General features: G+C 42.4%; 1 long non-coding RNA gene across 1 annotated transcript; it reads right to left on the bottom strand.

Moving 5' to 3' along the window:
• Positions 1-637: 637 nt before the first annotated feature.
• Positions 638-12,240, bottom strand: LOC111261081 (uncharacterized). Its single transcript, XR_002680774.2, has 5 exons — positions 11,673-12,240; positions 3,046-3,146; positions 1,987-2,672; positions 1,248-1,325; positions 638-942 (listed from the first exon to the last, which is right to left on the bottom strand). It is a non-coding gene; the product is annotated as an uncharacterized LOC111261081 (long non-coding RNA).
• Positions 12,241-18,893: the final 6,653 nt, after the last annotated feature.

Here is an 18,893-nt window from a genome sequence, read left to right as displayed (position 1 = left end):
CAATCGTCAAACCTCCTTGAATTGCGACAAAAAAAAGGCTAACAGCCGGGCTGGTATAAACTGCATGCGAAATCGATTGTTGACACACCTAGCCAGTACGTGTAATAAATATTAATAGAAAACTGTAAATATGCGTGTTCACGCTTGAATATGGCAACAGTGGTATGGTACGCATGTCTTGTTTGCGATTTTAAAAATTGAAATTATTTAGCCGTTCTGAAAAATGAAGGCTGGTGGCAGTTGATTAAAAAAACTTAGCAACTTAGGCGGTTGAGCAACGAGAGCTGTGAAGAAACCCGGTCTCGTAAGATAAGTTATGTTGTATTAAAGCAAAATCACATGTCTTGAAACTGACGCATTGAAGAACAGCGGCAAAAGTAAACTAGACACAAAGGCCCATGTCAGTTCTCTAATTTCCAACTTTCTCTACAAACATGGCTAAGCAGAATTTTTGTGTGTGTTTACATATTACTTTATTCTCGGAGGCGAGTGTAGCTCAATTTTAAACTCTTTCTGTAACGCTTTTTTCCTGCTCGATTCTACCGTGATCTTTGCTCCGCTTAATTACCTTAAATTTGCGTAGAGACATCAGCGGTTCGATGAGGTGCAAAGGGAATTACATCACAGTTCTTCATCATTCATTAGTTAATTATGATAATCATTTATTGTGAATTATTATTATTATTATATTTGTCCCTACTAGCATTGCGGTTACGAACAGCACCGTATATGGTTGACATCTGCTCCTTTAGTCTGAGAACTTTTTACAGTCTCCAGATCGAATTCGATTGTACTATTATTAACAGTGGTCTCGTTTCTCCGCTGCGGCCTTCCTGGTTGCTGGGTCATAATGATGAAGCCCTGTCATCGTCCCGTTTCAGTGAACTTCTCCATTGTCTAAGCTATTTTGGTACTTCGCTATGTTACCTTTATAGCATATCTCTGTAATCGGATAGTTTATAAATTACTATGTCAGTTATCTTGCCAATCGTTCTGTTCCTTTACATGTCCTGTGGCCCGTAGCAGATGTTCTACAGCCATTTTTCGGTCATGCGGCCTGTATTGATTTCAAGCCGACATTGCACTGCCAGCTATATTTCGAAAAAATTAGCTAGTTTTATATTCAGACACTTCATTATATATTCAGACAAAATTTCTGATAGGTACGAGAAGCGTTATTTTAATATATTAGAACCGCGGTAACGACTATTGGGGCAAACGAGTTGAAGAATAGCGGGTGCACGTACTCTAACTTAGAAAAAGTTGAATCTTCGTTGGCGTTAACATACGGTCTCCATTCATAGATGGCGTCACAATAGGTCCACCTATAAGATGAATATAGAACAGATCAGTATCAAATGGACACGATGGGGGTGTTCATTAAACAAGTATATTCACCGACTCGCTGGGCACAGTCAAGCGCAATGGCCTAGCAGATACAATTATTACGGGGGACTAAAAATAGCTTCAAGCCTTGTAGAATGGCTGAAATTAATGGTTTACCTGTGTTTAATAATACAGCATCGAAGATCCACTATTGGCAGTAATTTTTAGCACCTACACTAGACAGATCGCTGATTTAAAATGAAAATACATTTTTAGAGCGTATTTCTTATTTCCACTTAATTTGCAGACACGTTCAGATCATTGCAAAGACGCGCAGAATTAGCTCAAAAATAAAAAAATATACTAAAGATAATTAAATTATCAGCACCCAGAGCCCAAAGATTTCAACAGAGAAGATAAATAATATACTTTAACTGATGCCTTGGCTCATTTAAAATAGAAAACAAAGTTAACGAAGCCATGGGTGGATTGTACAGCATTCCGGGGAAAAAGATTACACATTTTTTGTTGACGGATACATTTGACGAGCGTAACTCGGATGAAACCTCGATGTGTCCCAGTTCCAATATACTAATAAACAATCACTACAGCAGAAAGGTTTCCCCGGTTACAAGCTCTCCAATGTCATTTCTTACCAACCTCAATCAATGCCCATATCTATGCCCGTTTTCGCAGTCAACATACACCAAGAAGTATATGGATTTTTCTAATATCGAACATTTTCGGCCGTCACCGACCGATGTTGCCGCTCGAGCGCCTCTGTCGACAAGGATTCCTCCTGTTCATGCTTGTTCAAAGCCATCTAGCTGTGCTTTACGGCCTAGTCTAAAACGGTCCGCATCGACAATCAGTTGCAGGGAATCGACGCCATTGATAAAAAAAAATTGCACATCACCAAAACAAACTTCTATTGGGTCGCCAGCAGGATTTCGAACGCAATCGACGCGAAAGAGGTCTGCTTCGAGCACCAGATGCGAGGAGGAGTCGAGGACGCCAATCAAGAAGTGCCGCATGCTGCGTAAATGTCCCCTATGCCTGTTAAGCATGGAGGAGTTACAAGAACAAAACGTGATGTTCTCCCACCTTCTTCCCACCAAAGGCTTCTTCTCACCCACTCTCAGTCGCTGTGCAGGCACCATGATCACTTCAATGACGTCTATCGAGTGCCCAGTATGTTGGACACCAGTTAGGTGATTTCGCCGCGTGCAGCCTTTCGCCTAAGATAGTACAACCTTAAATTAAGACTGAGTTCTACAAATGTTAACACACGATAAGCAGAGGTACTTGTCGTAGAGAAGACGCAAATACGAACACGAACCACGGATCTGCAAGGTGAAAATTAGCAAGCCAGACATGACATACGCTACCTTTACACCTGATCCATTAGCAGACGAACAAGAAAATCTGTATTTTGCTCAGGCAACGACAAGCCAATCAGTCGGTCTTTCATGTCGAAGTCTCTCCAATATGACCTAAATTTGTACATTACTTAACCAAATAAATGATGAATTACTAGTTTTTGGATCGCTATTGCAGCGTTAACGCGTTCAAACGTTCCCGCATTCAATAAAATCGTGTGATTAGAGGTACATGTGATTCTGTTGCGAGCATGCGACAACGACCTTTTGAGCGAACTTCTTATAGGACTGACGTTTCAGTCTCGTATAAACGGTGTACCCATGTGGAATAATTACCAACCTGTAAGTATGAATTCGCCATAACCCGTGGGGTGCTCAAGGCTTCGAGAGGATGCGCCAGACAGAATAGACAGAACGTCTTAAGCCAATCGGACGTTTTCACTACGATGACGGAACAAGTCATAGAACAACAAAATTGTCATAGAACAGGGTTAGATATAAGAACTCGCAGGGTATGTTATATGCTGTGAACTTACAGACTAACAAATAAGTTACGCAGTGTATTATGCTATTATGAAAATGTAGTTATATGGGTGCGAGGCGCACTGTTCTACGAGCTTCAACGATTAGCAATGCAGAAAAAGCTCAACAATAATGTTGTCATAGATACTTTGAAGACCATTGTGAAGATATATGTAAAAGTTAGAAGAGTCACATAAACATACGCTAATGTTAGCCAACGGCAAAAGTTGACACGAGAAACCTGCCGATCATAGCCGACTGATCGACGACCAACAAACTTAAACCTGAATAACGACTAAGAGTCTGGCGGGTCTCCATTGAACCCATTAACTTCAATTACTCATTTCGCTCATTCATTTTCAGGCTATCGATGTTTGTAACAGATAGCCGAGAATTTCAGCTTGACCACAGGCAGCCTCTTCCATGAAGTTGTCTAGTTTGCCTTTATTCCTGAAATTATTTTCTAAACAGAGACTACCTACTCGTTGGCAGAGTAGGCCGATGGGAAAAAAACTACAGCGTAGAGAAATTAACGAAGAACAATTCGTCAGGATGGCCAATAATATATTGATGAATGGAGCGGTGCGTTTTTTTATTGGTTGGCTTGTTTATGTTCGATGCGACCATTGTTTTCCACATGAAGGCATTCATCCAATTGAACCGAGAGGTTCCCGCACAGCAGCCGCCTGGGTATATAGTCGTGAGTTAATTATGTAAAAAATAAATCTGCCATTTTCGCCGTTGTGAATGTATCTCAACGGTAATATTCAACGTCAAACTCAAAGCTCCCATTATAGTTACTGTGCTCATAAATGGCACCAGAAGCCCTGCTAGTAACGCGTGAAAGTAAGAAAGCTATCAATCTCGTTTTTTACTATATAGAATAGAAGACAAATCTACGACAAAGCTTTTACTTACCACGAAAAATTATACGCACATTTAGAAATTGCACATAAAATTCGACCGTGTACTGTATATAGTTGTGCTCATAATCATCCAATCTATTACCATAGTAAAGTTGGGACGTGGACTTCATAAAAATCACACTTCTCTCCGCACGATGGAAAAAATATCTACTTTTTTTTTTTTTTTATTCGAGTTCACTCTTTTGTACACAGTGAACGACTTGTACATGGGTTGATGTACATTCCAGTTAACTCAGACTTGATCATAAATCAGAACTAACAAACGGCAAACACGGCGAGACTGCGAAGTTGGTCATGGTCAAGCGTTCCAATTTCTCGTACTTTTGCAATTCCAGCTTTTAACTTGTCATGCAATATCCACTCTTTCTGTATTTATTCAATAACGAAACCGCTTATATATTTCTGCGCCGTTGTTACATTTATTTCTGTCGGAGAATGAATTTTCATTGTTGCAAAACCACTCAAGAGCTTCGTTTCATTCAGTGTCCTTTGAGGAACTGCGAACGGTCGCCACTATCTTCTCTTCTACGTGCACGCAACTTCAGATGGTGGCCCTGTTGCTCGTGAAGGCCCTTCCTACTGCGACTGGGATTACGTACGACTCCAACTACTTTCTCCAACGAACAAAATAACGCTGGAACAGCTCCCGGGTTCCTGAGAGAAAATGAACGTAGTCGTTTGCGTCGGCTTTGCTGATGCCCCTGTTTGCCTCTCAACACGGCTTGCTACCCCAGCAGGTGCCGTAGCTCCCACATTCGCAATGGATTGGCATAAAAGAAACACGACAGAAGCACACGTACACTTTTGCACACACGCAAAGATAGACGGGAAGACAAACAACCGCGAAAGTACTTATCCTGTAAAGAAACGCAATAGACCCAATAGACAGGAGGACCCGACGGACGAACAGGGCGCCGAATAGAAAGGACGGCGTGATTTTTCGATTCAGAGGCGAGAGCAAAAGGGGTAACATATTCACATTCTAGAAGGTATCGCTCTGGAAATAATGCATTATTTATCGAAAGTCATATGATGGAATCTTTTGGTTTGTCTCAATAAAGCGTGGTGCAAACAAACATGTAGGTCTAATGATCGCTGCGAGAATCATCATTTGTGTCGCTGTCCTAATCGCTTTTGGGTGCTTTAGTATGTGTAATACCTTGTATTCACAACAGGCTGTCTATGACCTAGGGTTGGTTCAGGCCGCGCTAGCAGCATGTCCCTAGATAGATACGACTAAACGAAGAAACAACATACATACCTATCGTACGAAAATGTATATTTCTCTTCTACCCAACCGGATGCTCGACATGATCGTAGCTATTTAAATTTGGCCTCATTCTCTTTTCGGCCAGTATGCTTTTGAAATACATTTCCCCGGCCTATCTTTGGAACCGATTCGGAATATATATTAGCTACATATTTCACATGTGGTGGTTCGACTATTGACCGCGATAACATACTTATACTTTGCATTATTCAGCTAAAATTATAGCCAGTGGCCCGAGCCTTCGTTATAAAGGTATCTGACGCCATTTTGATTTGACTCCGAATGTTCCGATACCTGGAACACCGTAAAGTCATATACAGTTGTAATCATGCCATGGTATCCAATGGGCATCATACTATTTCGTAATCATTTCCTGCTTCGCTCGAGAATGCCCTCGGTCGCCTTTTCCTCACAATAGTATTTGACAAACTTTAGGGAACATATATATATATATATAGAAAGAATAGAAATACAATAAGTGTTTAGCTTGCTCTATCTTTCGATGGACGGAAACGGTGAGATAACAGTCCCATAACGCGGTATTTCTCCTTCCGGCTAAGCCGTCTTGGCTCATCGAACCTGAGCATCTCACCTCTTTCACCATCTGCCATGTCGCTAGATGCCACTAGTACCACACCACACAACACTCTCCCATAACGATTCAATATCAACAGTCATTTTGCGTTCAGGTGGTACATGTACGATGCGAAACGGTTCAGGTTACCTGCAGTCCAGCGCTAGACGAGAACACCAGGAGATTAACGACGATACAGACGCGTGGCATATAGATGATTACTTTCGTTTGGTTTCTAGGTTGGTTGTAGATTAGACTGAAGGTGAGCACACTCAATGCGCAACTATTACTATACATATTTCTTTTTTAAAATTAATAGAAGTTTGTGTGAAACGAGATGTTCCTAACCTAGATAATCGACTCGATAAAATACTAGACAAATTCTTACATTGGGTCACTGTATTCGCGAAATTTTTTTCAACGCTCATATAAAATAAAGCAGAGATCTTTTGTTAACCTATTTAGTGTATATGAGCAAAATTGTAAAGAGTCATCTCCTGTTTTGGATTTTAGATGAGATTTTTTTCGATATTTTTTTACTTCACACGATAGTTAATAAAACATCAAACGTTGGAAGGAAACAAAATTATCTTTGACTTAATACACATCTAAAGATCCCCACTTATTCGCGAACAGACAAGCGCAAAGGTCCTTTAAAATCTAGGATCCTAATCCCAGACCTGATTTCTCGAGAACGGTATAGAAGATATTATATATATATATATAGAAGAGCAACAGTTTTTCGGAAAACCTATTGCATGTATCAGTGGTCAAACAACGAATGGTAAAAACATTCCGACAACAGGCTAAATATTCTGACTGTTGATCAGTGATCAGAGCTATTACCTGAAATGCAGACCATAGCAGTAACCGTATGGTGACTACTACCAGCATGCGTTCGTCTGATCATAACCGTCTAACGGTTGACTCGTTACAGGTACAGGCCACTTCGCAGAATCTGATATTGCCGACCCCTGCCAAGTCTCTTTTTCTCTTATCTACTGTAATCCTCTCTGCGTTTCGCTAAGTAGAAAGGCGATAGGTTCGCTGCCTTAGCAATGGCTGAGAATCGCAACCCCCTATCATATGTCATTAATCTAACGTGTCGTGTGTTCTGAACGTACTAGTCGAAGGCAACGACGCAGCTAAAACTGACCACTGCAGGACTCAAACACGAACCTGTACCGGCAGCGGAACTATTTCCAGCTTCAAAGAAGCATCGTTACGCGTTCGTTTCATCAGATTTTTTTTCCTAATTATTCCTTATACGTTTATTTGAACATCTGCGTAATGTATACAGATTAGACATAGTGAAACTACGAATATCAGATGTACGTCCGCGGAGTTTCGAAAGTAGGCAGATTAGAGATTAGGTACGAACCTACGAAGGGGCATCTACGAAAAGCAAGGGTCAGACAATCTTTTGCGTGGTACCGTGCACGTTGATATTCTGGAATGTATGTTTCCCTGACCAGGCTTCAACCTCATAGCGACTGCGGACTCGTAGCCACAGAAGCTACCATATTATAACGAAATTGGTGTGGTGCTTATGATTTTTCTCTCATCTATATCTTAGCTACGGTGTCCCTTTCATGACAGAACAAAAAAACCTGCTGAAGAGGCTACATCTTGGTCAACAAACACTGCGCAAACTATCTTCCAAAAGAAGATGAATTGAAATTTATTTTTGGCTCCGTGCATTTGACTAACAATATCATACAAATCTATATGGTTCTATCTATTAACTAGTGGATTCTAGGACTATCATTTTAAAATGGTTCCTCTCGGCGCAACCGTTTAGAGTAGAATTTATCTTTACTTTGCTGTCAAGCGTGAGCTGGCCGCACTTTCATAGTCTGCTGATTAGATAGATGCACATCTGCTGATCTGGATAGTTTTTTTTTTTTCGAGGGTAGCATTACGTATAGTTTAGTAGCAGTTGAAGAGCCCTATCGTACAATGAAAGTGACGGCCATTTTGAAAGAACAATCTTTTTTTTGTTTACCGCGGTGAGTAGCCGGGCAAGCAGTACATTGTAACAAATCTAAACTCGGCTGGTTGGATTGGAATTTACCGGGTCCATTTCGATTTGTCGGCCGGGCAGGAAGACTGTTAGTAACTCTCTGCGCGAACAGGACTTTATCGGATCTAATATCAGAGATTAGGTTTCTATTTTTAAGTCAACTTCAGATAAGCAGGCAAAAATAACTACAGACGGGACAAGTTTATAGAGTTAGAAGTGCTGGTGATGGCCAGATCGAAGAGAAGGCCTCATTTAAACACTTTGCGCGCTCTTGAAGAAGGAGATGCTTACGCTACGAATTCACGTCGACTGGCTTCTGGTAGAAAACAGAAAATGCTCGCCCAAATTTTACCAATTCATCTACGACGCAATGGTCTGCCTGAATCATTGACTCGTCATACTAGTCTTTACACAGGCAAATATCCACCCCCATGTCAGGTTCTGTGTATATCTAGGAACTGCTAACCTAGGAAAACCTGTTAGTTAGTCTGTTCTAGAACACAGTCGCAAACAACATGTACCGATACGTAAGAACGTTAATCAATACGGCTTCACTGAATAAATACCAGTATATATATATATATATATATGATTACCGCTCACCCACCGCACACCCAACGGCTCGTAACGAGTTTGATGTCCAAAAGTGGGAAGATTGCTTTTGACTGCATTACCAAACAGATAAGCCAGTGTCGGGGAACCGGTAATGGAACGAAGATATCTTAGCAGCGTACGCGCGTCTAATGCTTCCTTTCAACTCGAATTTCGACCATAGATCTGCAACAGTCTTGCGCTACTTTTCAATACAATGCAACCATCTAATCCAAAGTTCTCCAGTCAAACCGTTGATGGCGATGCTGTTCGTACGAGGTAGTCTCATAGAGACTTTACAGAACGCTTTGAGAGAAGTGACGCCGCTGGTCTTTCATCGACGGCGGCGCACTATCAGCAACAATAACAACGTCCTTCGTTAAGAATTCTCCTGTTCGCAATCTTTTCCTTTCACTTTGGCAACTGCTGCAGCCGGCGACGCTGAGGAAATAAATGAGATGCAAATCTTGGGCGGGGCAAGGGGGGGGAGGTGAACGTGTGAAGTGTTTACGCTAGCTGCTTTTGCTTGTCATTCAATATACTCGGCCCATTTCTCTGGTGTCTCGGTTCATTCGTTCGACCACTCGTTGCCTACTTGCAGAAATAGTCGTCATCAGCGAGTGCCGTTAGTAGAAACTTTTCGAGCCGTTTCCACTGCGTACATGGACGGCATTACTTCAATACACAGAAGCTTTACAATGGAAAGCCGACGAACTTTGTTAATTCGCCATTTTATAATGAACACTGGATTTTGGAACAATCTACGCTTCTTCACTACATTTGGCCTTGTTCAGGCTCATAGCAAACAGCGGCTCACTTGAGCCTTACTTAAGTTTCACTGATAGTATGGATGGGTCCTAGGAATCTATAGGAATATGCTCGAGTAGACGTTCGTAATAAAATGTCTGAAGTTCAGCTCACTCTACAGTTTCCAGAATATCTTCAATGTGGAGATCTTCGAAAAATGGCCATGGTCTTACCGACTCGCAGTACCCAGCTCAGTTCACGAAACACTGAACTCGACCGTTTAAATATTTGCTTAATGTTTGTTTAAACATCTGTCTCTAACAGACTCGTTCGTTTTTGCTAGGCCTATGCGAATTCACTAGAATTCCTAGATGCTTGTTTCGATGCCTTTGTCAGCGCTTTCAATAGCTAAAGGTTAAATGAATTTAAAGTCGTGAACTTTCTGCCCATTTACCTAAACAAATCGCGACGTAAATTTATGACATTATTATGTAGATATGTAACGCTAGGGCGTTTACAAAAACGAGTTCGGTCACTTTTGGCACATGCCATTTTAAATTCCATAGACAGCGGGCTTGTAGCTCCCCATTACGTAATAGACATATAATAATATGGAACGGATACTAGTTACCTTAGAGCTGTTTTGCTGCCTGCTTCGATTAAGTTAAGGTAGATATTTAACAGTACAAAAACGAGTTGTGTCGGTTAGGCGGCACCGTAATCCACGAAGGGCTTTGCGTACAACTACAGAAAATTTTCGAAGGCAAAGTAGGCGCAAGAGTAGCGTGTGCAGGAGAAACGGGACAAGAAAAGCGACTTCATAATCCTTTTCAATGTTCTACAACAGCGTCAAAAGCTCCGTCGCTCTTGAGTCTAACTGAGTCTTATCATTGGCTGTGGCAGGTGTTCGTAGTTATGTCGATGCATAATTACGCAGACTTTCGGTCAGCACCGGAAAACTGCTACAACAAGCAGTTCTGGCGCTCTCGTTATCATACCCGTCAATGTAAAGATCTGTTAAAAGCGAATTTCGAAATGGGTAGCTTTCAAAACCTTTATTTACTAGAAAAACGTATGCTTACGGCGGCGAAACCTACAAATACTATTCTCCCGCTAAGCTTTAGGTTCATCGGATGAATGTTAATCAATAAATAAACTACAACCATCCCTTCGAACCCTAATTATAAATCCCACAAACTCTTATGAGTTTAGATTATATAGAAGAGCTTACTCAACGGAAATTGTAATTGTCAATGTGATAATTTATCTACATTAGCTAGGCTGTACTTTGTAAAGCAACAACGTTTGTAGATTCTACAAATGCATTACACTCTTATATATATATATATATATATATATATATATATATATATATAGAGAGAGAGAGAGAGAGAGAGAGAGAGGAAGCCCAATCAGTGTAAGAAGCTAAATAATACGGATTTTTTAAATCTACAAAAGTCTGATCTATTACAAGCATCATCTATGAATATCCTCTAATGTAATCAACTTACACAGAGGCATGGCTCAAGACTCGTTCTGACAATTACGTTATTTTCGAATATCCTGTCCTAATTCTGTTAAAACTCTGAAGTCAGCCAGATGGTATGAGGTTTCTCTATGAATCGACGGATCTGTCAATTTTTCCATTGTAGCCCCGGTGGCAAAAATAGCCATTGGACATACCGTACCTCCCCTTTAGCCTGTCTAAAATTTCCAGCCCATGCAATAGCGTCTGAATAACCACCGTCGAAGACGATGTCCCCCTCGATTTTGTAGCAACTGAGTCGACACGTGAAAAGCGGAATACCAAATTTTGGACCAGATCCTATCAGCCATTGGCGATCAATGCATCGTCCCAGTCGGTTTGTCAGTAACCAAGCAAACTAGTATGGATTGCAGCTTTTCCTCTATGGGTGTGGATTTTCTTGCCCATAAAACCTCCGACTTCAATGAGTCTTGCTAGGAGAGTGCAACCATCATCTTGAAAAGCAGAAAATAACCTGTTTTTCAACTTTATCTCTTCCTTCTGCGGTACTGGGCGCTTGTGCCTATATACAAGCAAAAGGAATTTAATTCGAGCATACAAATAGGTCAGATATTTCCAGGTAAAAGTTCAGATGTACAGACCAAATTTTCTGCCAGCCAAAAGACTATTTGATGAATTCAAAAATGCGCCAGTTGCGGCTTTCTGTACATTACTTAGAGTAATGCCTAGGGCTTAGGACACTTTGATAGCTGAATTTACTGTAGTGGGTGCTTCAATATCCGTCTTTATAGTAATTACTGAGCCATCATGATAAGCACAATAACTTACCCATGGCACCAATGATCACAGTCAAGCGCTAGTTCAGTCCCCACAACGTTGTCGGTATCTTGCAATGTTCGAGGTCACTCAGAGAGAGAGGGTACTTGAAAGCTATTATTTTCAAGCTCTCTGTAAATCATTCCTGTAGGGTTCTTCCTTACGAAACCGATGCAGATTGGTTTCCTTTTCAGCGGTGCTTTTCCCTTTTGATCGCCACGACTCACAACGGAAATCCTGCCCTTCTAATTTTCTATGTCCTATTGAGCAATGAACGGAGTTTATCTCGTCAAGTAGGTCATTCAGAAAGAGGGTACTCGTGATCTTCTCGCGCACTGAGGAAAAAAGAGGGACGCCGTTGTCGGTAGCCGCTAGTGTGAGCAGCCCGATTTCGATGGAGATTGCGTTCTGCTTTGGCTAAAATTGTATCATTTGCAATTGTCTCCCATTCCGTCTTCTCAAGCGGTGCCCCGAGACTACACGGCGAACCACAGCAGCCAAAGGTCGCTCAATAGAAAGTGAAGGGTGCTTGTTGATAATCTGGATGGGGCTTCAATTGGGAAGCCCAGCATTCGCTGCTGGAAATCAACTGGCAAGAGAAAGATTATAGTGAAGATTGCTCTGGACAGCCAAAGATACCTTTGATGGAAAATACCCGCTGTAGTAGTAGTAGTAGACAACAATGGCACGGGCGCAGCGGACTTCTTAGTGGCACTCCCGCGTAACCGCTTTAGACAAGATAGGTGAGTAGGGGGAACAAGGACCGACTGGAGTTCCCATCGCTCCTTTTTTTCTACGACTTTTTGTGCTCCTCTGATGAGTCTGCCAAAATGTCAGCATCTATCTAATTAAGCATTGGAAGCCTCTCTGCAAGTATTCCGTTATGTCAATGCCATAGTACATTACATGTATAGTCTTCCTAATAGTGTATGTACAGAGTAAGCAATCTTCCAGGAACTTCACTATGAGCGATCAAATATGAAAAAAGCTTAATAGGCGTTAAAGAGAAAACTCGCTTTCGATAATCCGTCAGTTGCAAGTTGCTCGTCTCATGTTCGTTCAAATTATACGAGTAAAATATAATGATTCGATGCTTCCAAACGTGGAATATAATTTCTGTTATAACAGTTCAGACGTGATCTCAGTAGCAGTTTAACGTGCTACCTTTTCACACGCCACCGAACGAAGGCGAAATATTAATGGCGCACATGAAGCGACCGTGGCCAGCCAGCCAGCCACACGCACCTTGCGATTCGTACACTATAAAACAGTATGTTGTACGAAATACAATGGAAGGAACAAAGCTTGCTGGTGGTTGCCGTACAGTGGTGAGCTCACCGGTGTGCTTATAACAATAAAGCAATAGCAGACAAACGAACAATATCGGATTATCAAGAGGTAGGAACTACGACGGAAAATAAGAGGTGCGGGTAAGCGACACACGTGTGGCGGTAATACAAGGAAGAACCAGGAAGAGAAAAACGAAGAGACCGAGAACGAGAGACGTGGGACAAAAAAAAGCGAAAGCCATAAGAAGACGAATAATAATCGAAATATGCACTGGAACTATATGCAAACAAGGGCAAAGGGAACAGGAGGGGTATCGTGAGGTGCGCCTTTGTCATTGGCCCTAGCCTTTTGCCAGGCCAGACTTGGGACCAGCATCGAAAGTTAGCTGCCGAACCCGATTACCAAGCCGTCCTAAGAATCGCTACGCCCGGGGCGATTCCAGCAAGCTACTTGATTCATCTCTTGGTTCGTAACTGGCTGACTGCCTTTTGCCCGCCCGCCTGGCGACGTCCTGGCCGCGTTATTGTCAGCTCCTATGTCACCATGGTTGTCAAGGATTGTTAAAAGCCGCCCGTCATCATTTAACAGACGTTGGCGTCCGTCAGGTACCCACCAGAAGCTTCAAGTAACTGTCGGGCAGCGGTGCAGCTGGTCTGGCTGGTGTGGGGCGCTTCTCCTTAGGGGCCCGCCAATGAAGCGGTGGATGTGAGGGTGCGGCTATGGCTCACCAGCTTGGTGACGGGCTAGACCGTGTTTGCTCCGCAGTCTGCTGCCAAAACTTTCTAGCTTGGCAGTCTTACTCCGTAGCGAGTGTGTGCGCTCAGTGGCTAAGAGGGAACAATCGAGGGTCGAGAAAAGAGCCTTTTAGGCCTTACTGCTGATATCAGATATTCACTAGGCCCACTTGTTATGCTGTATCCGCACAGCAAGAGATAGTGCAGCTTGTGGGTACCGAGTTGTGCTGTACTCCACGTTGGTATTCGTGGGTGACTGACCGCGGGTTACCGCGATACATAAACTGAACACCTCCCACCACTATCTTTCACCGCCTCCTTTCTTTAGTGCCCTGATACGCCAGCCAGAACATGGTAATTAGCGGACCGCCCAAGGCAAAACAATGGTCGAGTTAAGCAGTATGAGCCTCACTGCTAAGAAGAAGACTTAGGCCGAACACAGAAAGAATCGGGGTACACAGGCTGCATGATGTTTGGGGATGAGAAGTTAGGTAAAGAGGTCCTGTTCCTGCTGGCAGTGAGCTCCCTGTGCACTGCCGAAAGCACAAAGCAGGACTTCACCTAACCAAAGAGCCGACGCTGAAGAATTAGGATGACCCCATGATGATGGTATGACAACGGGGTGTATGTCAGCTTGTAAGTATTTAAGGATAACATGTGTGACAAGCAATGGCTAAGGACGTCACTATGTTGTGTAGTGGATGAGAGTTGGGGGTTGGTGAGTAAGCGACGAAGGAGAACAGGCGCACACGAAACAAAAAGAAAAAGTGCAAAAGAAAAGCCTGTGACTCCGTGACGCTCTGGCCCATGACAAGGAGATATGACACGGATGCATTAAAATCACGCGCCGCTTCATGCGACGAAAAGCAGAGAACAGCCGGAGGCGCTTAGAAGGAAGTTAGCTAGATGGTTAACGGAGTGCCCGGGGTGCGGGAGGGCCGCGAGACGTCAAAGACTTCCTAATTCAAATCGAGGGCTTTCCTACTTACGATATCTGCAAAGATAGCTTATATCCCTGGCGGAACTTTGCTTGGCAGGTGATGATCTCACACGGAATGTCGCCTTCTACGAAAGGAACCGATAGTAGCGGAGGGCCGTGAAAGCTAATCGAAGGCTCGATGTGACCACACGTGAAACACCAACTATAGCGTTAATTATAAGTAGATTAATTATTACCCTATGCATGTACAGAGTACTTCTTTACGGTCATAGCAGATTAACTAAATAGTAACTGTCTTCGACTGCCATAACTTGTCCTGAACATGCACTACAACCTTTAATCTAAATGCTCATACGTATTTTTTAACGGCTGAAGCAGATCCACTCGTAGCGAGCGATACTATTCACGGCACATTAGAGGACAATTCTGAACATAAAATATGAGATTTAGATAAAGATCGAGTTCGGAACCTTGCACCTCTCCGGTTGCTGCCCTTTTTGTTTTCGAGTTTTTAGGTCCGGAATCGCCGTTAGGCATTCCATCAGATGGGTGGCTCCCAGCACGAAACGAACGGTCCGTCTACGCCCGGGTTCGAACGAGGACCGCAACCTGTTCTAGGATTAGCAGGCAAAAACGTTACCACCCCAAGCTATCACGGCGGCTATCGTTTGCTATTCTTTGCTTCTGCAATAATAACTTTTAGCTTACCCGACAGTGTGCCTGAAGTCTAATTAAAATGATAAGTAGCAATATCGCGCAAAAGAACATACGGGCGCTTCGTATTTGCTTGCTTCTATGCACAGAAGCCATGTTTTGATAGGACGTGGTAATCATATATTAACTTGAAACTAACTATATAGCGAGTAAGGCAAACCATGCGCAGCAGGAAAGAAATCTGGACAAATTAGGATTTACCAAACGATCTAGTAGTCATAAGATAGGCTAGTCAGGTGATTCAAGATGGCACAAAACACAGTCATGCCGATAAAACCGAAAAAAATTTTGACCGCCTATATATAGCGCCTAACAGAAAATATTTGGCAGATTACATAAGGAAAGCCCACATTGAGACGAGTCGTTACTACATTCACATTATTCAATATTCATATATATCCGAACTATTATAATGATAGAAGAGCTACTATATATATATATGCATATCAGTCCCTCTACCATTATGTTGCAAAATACTGGTTAACGTCGTAACACGTAGAATTATAAAATCCGTAAATTACTTGCGTGCGCAATACGGTAAATCCGTAGAGTTACTTGATCGAAGATGTCAAATTTTACGCCGCTGGTTAAAAACAGAAACACCTGCCAATATCTCACTTGGATTTTTTTTATATAGACGAATATGTGCGGTGGCCGGAAGCGCTGACTGGTGGGACTGGCGTCTGTTACGGCCCTGGTTGGTTAGAATAGGGGCTGATCGTCGTCAAGGTGTGGTCAACTCAAGTCCAATGGCACCTGATCGTGAAAATTGGATATCGGATTCAGCTATACTCGTGGAAGACCGTAGCTCGCTTCAAGCAGTCAATTCTGTAGTAGCCGCACAGAATACTCGATGCTGTCATTTCCTGCTGGCCTACTTCACAATCCGTCAATGTCGCTAGCCCTATATTCGGTGCCGGAAAAATTAATCTTGAGAAAAATTTTCTGGAGTATCGCTTTGAACCTTCTCTACATAAGTCCAATACATAAGCATTATTGGTTGCTCGAAAATTCTTAGAGCGGAATATAACAAAAAGTTCCCATAGGAGCAGGTGGCATTGAGTCTTCAAGCTTGCTCAATATAGCTCGACCGTTATTGATACAAGGTTTAAGGGTTTCAAGAGTGCCTAGGCCCTATAAGATAAAATTGCTCCAGTTACTAATATATCGTGAATAATAATCAAGATAACTTCCGCGCAACACTGAATTAACCAGCGCGTCGACGATCATTCGTGGCAGTGTAGTTTTATACTATAATATTCATCTTCAGTACTTACCGTCATTCTCAGCATTTAATAAGCTTGCCGTAATTGTGCCGCAGCAACAAGTTTATCAATTAAACTTCGAAAAATGTGACGTGGTCTCGATTGAATACCCAGCTTAGAGACAATTTGTCTCATTCTAAAAACGTAGCCATCTGAAACAACACTTCGGGATAGCGCCGAACGTAAAGCTCGGAACATGTACCTATTTAGTCTAACGTTTGAGCGAAATTAAGACGATTGGGTAGCTTTCTGAGCACTTCATTAGACACGTAACGCTTGACGTTTAACGAAATATTATTCAGAATGTGCTGCATTTTATCATAGAAATCAGAATTCCAGGCATTATCGTCTCACTTAACAGGCGATTTTCCCAAAAATTAACCGCTTTTTGGGAAATATTATGCCCACGAATCAGACCTTGACCCAGCTGCTTGTGCATATCGGGCAACGTATTCAACTACTGATTGAATATTACATACGAAAAGTTCGCCCGTAGCTCTCAGCTCTTCTGATTCACATTAGGTAAACGTCCAGTCACTGTTTCTCCATTTTACACAATCTTTGTATAAGTTTTATGTCTGCGCCACCGAGTCTTATATGGAACAAACAACGACGCTGTTGTTACTATTTGCAATAGAAGTGCTTATTTTACATTCTAGTCTATGATATGATTGGTTCCCTAATAATTTCAAGAGCAGGAGATAATGTAAATGAATAGAATAGTAAGAGAAAAAAGCGGCATTTCCTGTTAGCAGAATTATGTGAAGTTTGGCATCGGCAGGAAATGAGCAAGCAAGGCCATCATTGCATCATCAATACTAATTTTATAATGGTAAAGCAGTTGTTTTACATTCCCGATACCTGTTCGACATTTCGCGTACTGCGTCACCTTAGTCCTTATTACCGATAATGCATTCCGTAGGTCTGTTTATCCTATACGTGGTATCTGTATCCTATACGCATGCAATGCATGGATCCAGTAGCATTTGTTCTTACGTATCAAATAGCGATTTTCCCAACACGCATACACGATTCTATTCATCAATAGCTAGATTGTTAGTGGGTCTGCGCGTACGAAGTGATAAAAATGCCAGAAACCTATGACGCAATGAGATATCGGCATCTATAGTCGCCCTTAAGCAATGGTCATTTGGCGGAAACAATCAATGTATGGTCGTCAGCTGTGATTGTATATGATAACTCCGGAATACTACGTCAGAATACTAAGTGTACGAAGCCAATGTTACCCTCGATTCATATCGTTCTCGAGTTTCCTGACCTTATCGAATGTCAAACTGCTCGAATAACGACGTTTTACTTATCAATAGGCCGTATCAACGAGTCGAACATTATTCGACACTCTTCCAGGTCGTGTGCGTGTCTATGATTTCTAATTATTTTCCCTAATCGGCCAGCTGCCAATTGACCAGTAGGGAGTGGCTGACTTGAACAGTGTGGGGGGGGGGCATTTGTCTTCCGCCAAACGAAGGTCGCACATTTTGCCCACCTCCTGAATATGCGGTCTTTGCGGACAGGGCTGTTCGTCGGCCCCCTTGTCTTCTCCGTTTGTGTTGGACTCGCTCTGACGGATTCGGCTGCCGATCACAGTGAAGAGACTACCCCAATCCCTTCGATCACCGGCGGACAACAACTTTGGACAATATGTGTGGCACTCGTATGTCTTTATGTGTTTGCCTCCATTATCTACATGGTCGTCGATATTATAATGAAGGTTTGCATTCTGCTGTATTTCTCCTAAATGTTTTGCGTTCTATTAAGAACGTAAACAAGGCATAGTGTGATGTATTTTATTTCTAAACGGACGTGTCTCACACTACGGTGCTGAAAGCCGGGCTTTTTTATAACTGTATATTTGACATCGCGTTTAGCAATATGAATACAAACACAGCTCAGATTCATCGTTACTTACATATCGAGAACGTTCATTCTGAAGGCAAACCTTCTCAACAGCTGACATTGTGTGTCCGTAATTGCGCAGTGGGTAACGCGTTTGCCTGCTAAACTTACGGACACGTGGTGGCCTAGGTTTGAATTTGGGCTTGGTCTGGTGCTGCGAACTAGCCATCTGAAATGATGCCTATCGGCTTAAGTACCGGACGTAAAATACGCAAGAACTTGTATTGTCTGGATCAGGTAATGTAGCAGGACTCAATCCACACGTACAGAGAAGTCATATGTACGATTGGTTTAGAATTTTGGCTTGTCTAGTGCTTTAACAAAATAGTTGGCATTAACTACCGTTGATTGATAGAGAACGTCTGTTGTAATT

Source organism: Varroa jacobsoni, unplaced genomic scaffold (assembly GCF_002532875.2).
Source record: "Varroa jacobsoni isolate VJ856 unplaced genomic scaffold, vjacob_1.0 scaffold_517, whole genome shotgun sequence".
Classification (NCBI taxonomy): Eukaryota; Metazoa; Arthropoda; class Arachnida; order Mesostigmata; family Varroidae; genus Varroa; species Varroa jacobsoni.
Note: the sequence above shows the minus strand (reverse complement) of the source record. Positions and strands in the feature narration are given on the sequence as shown.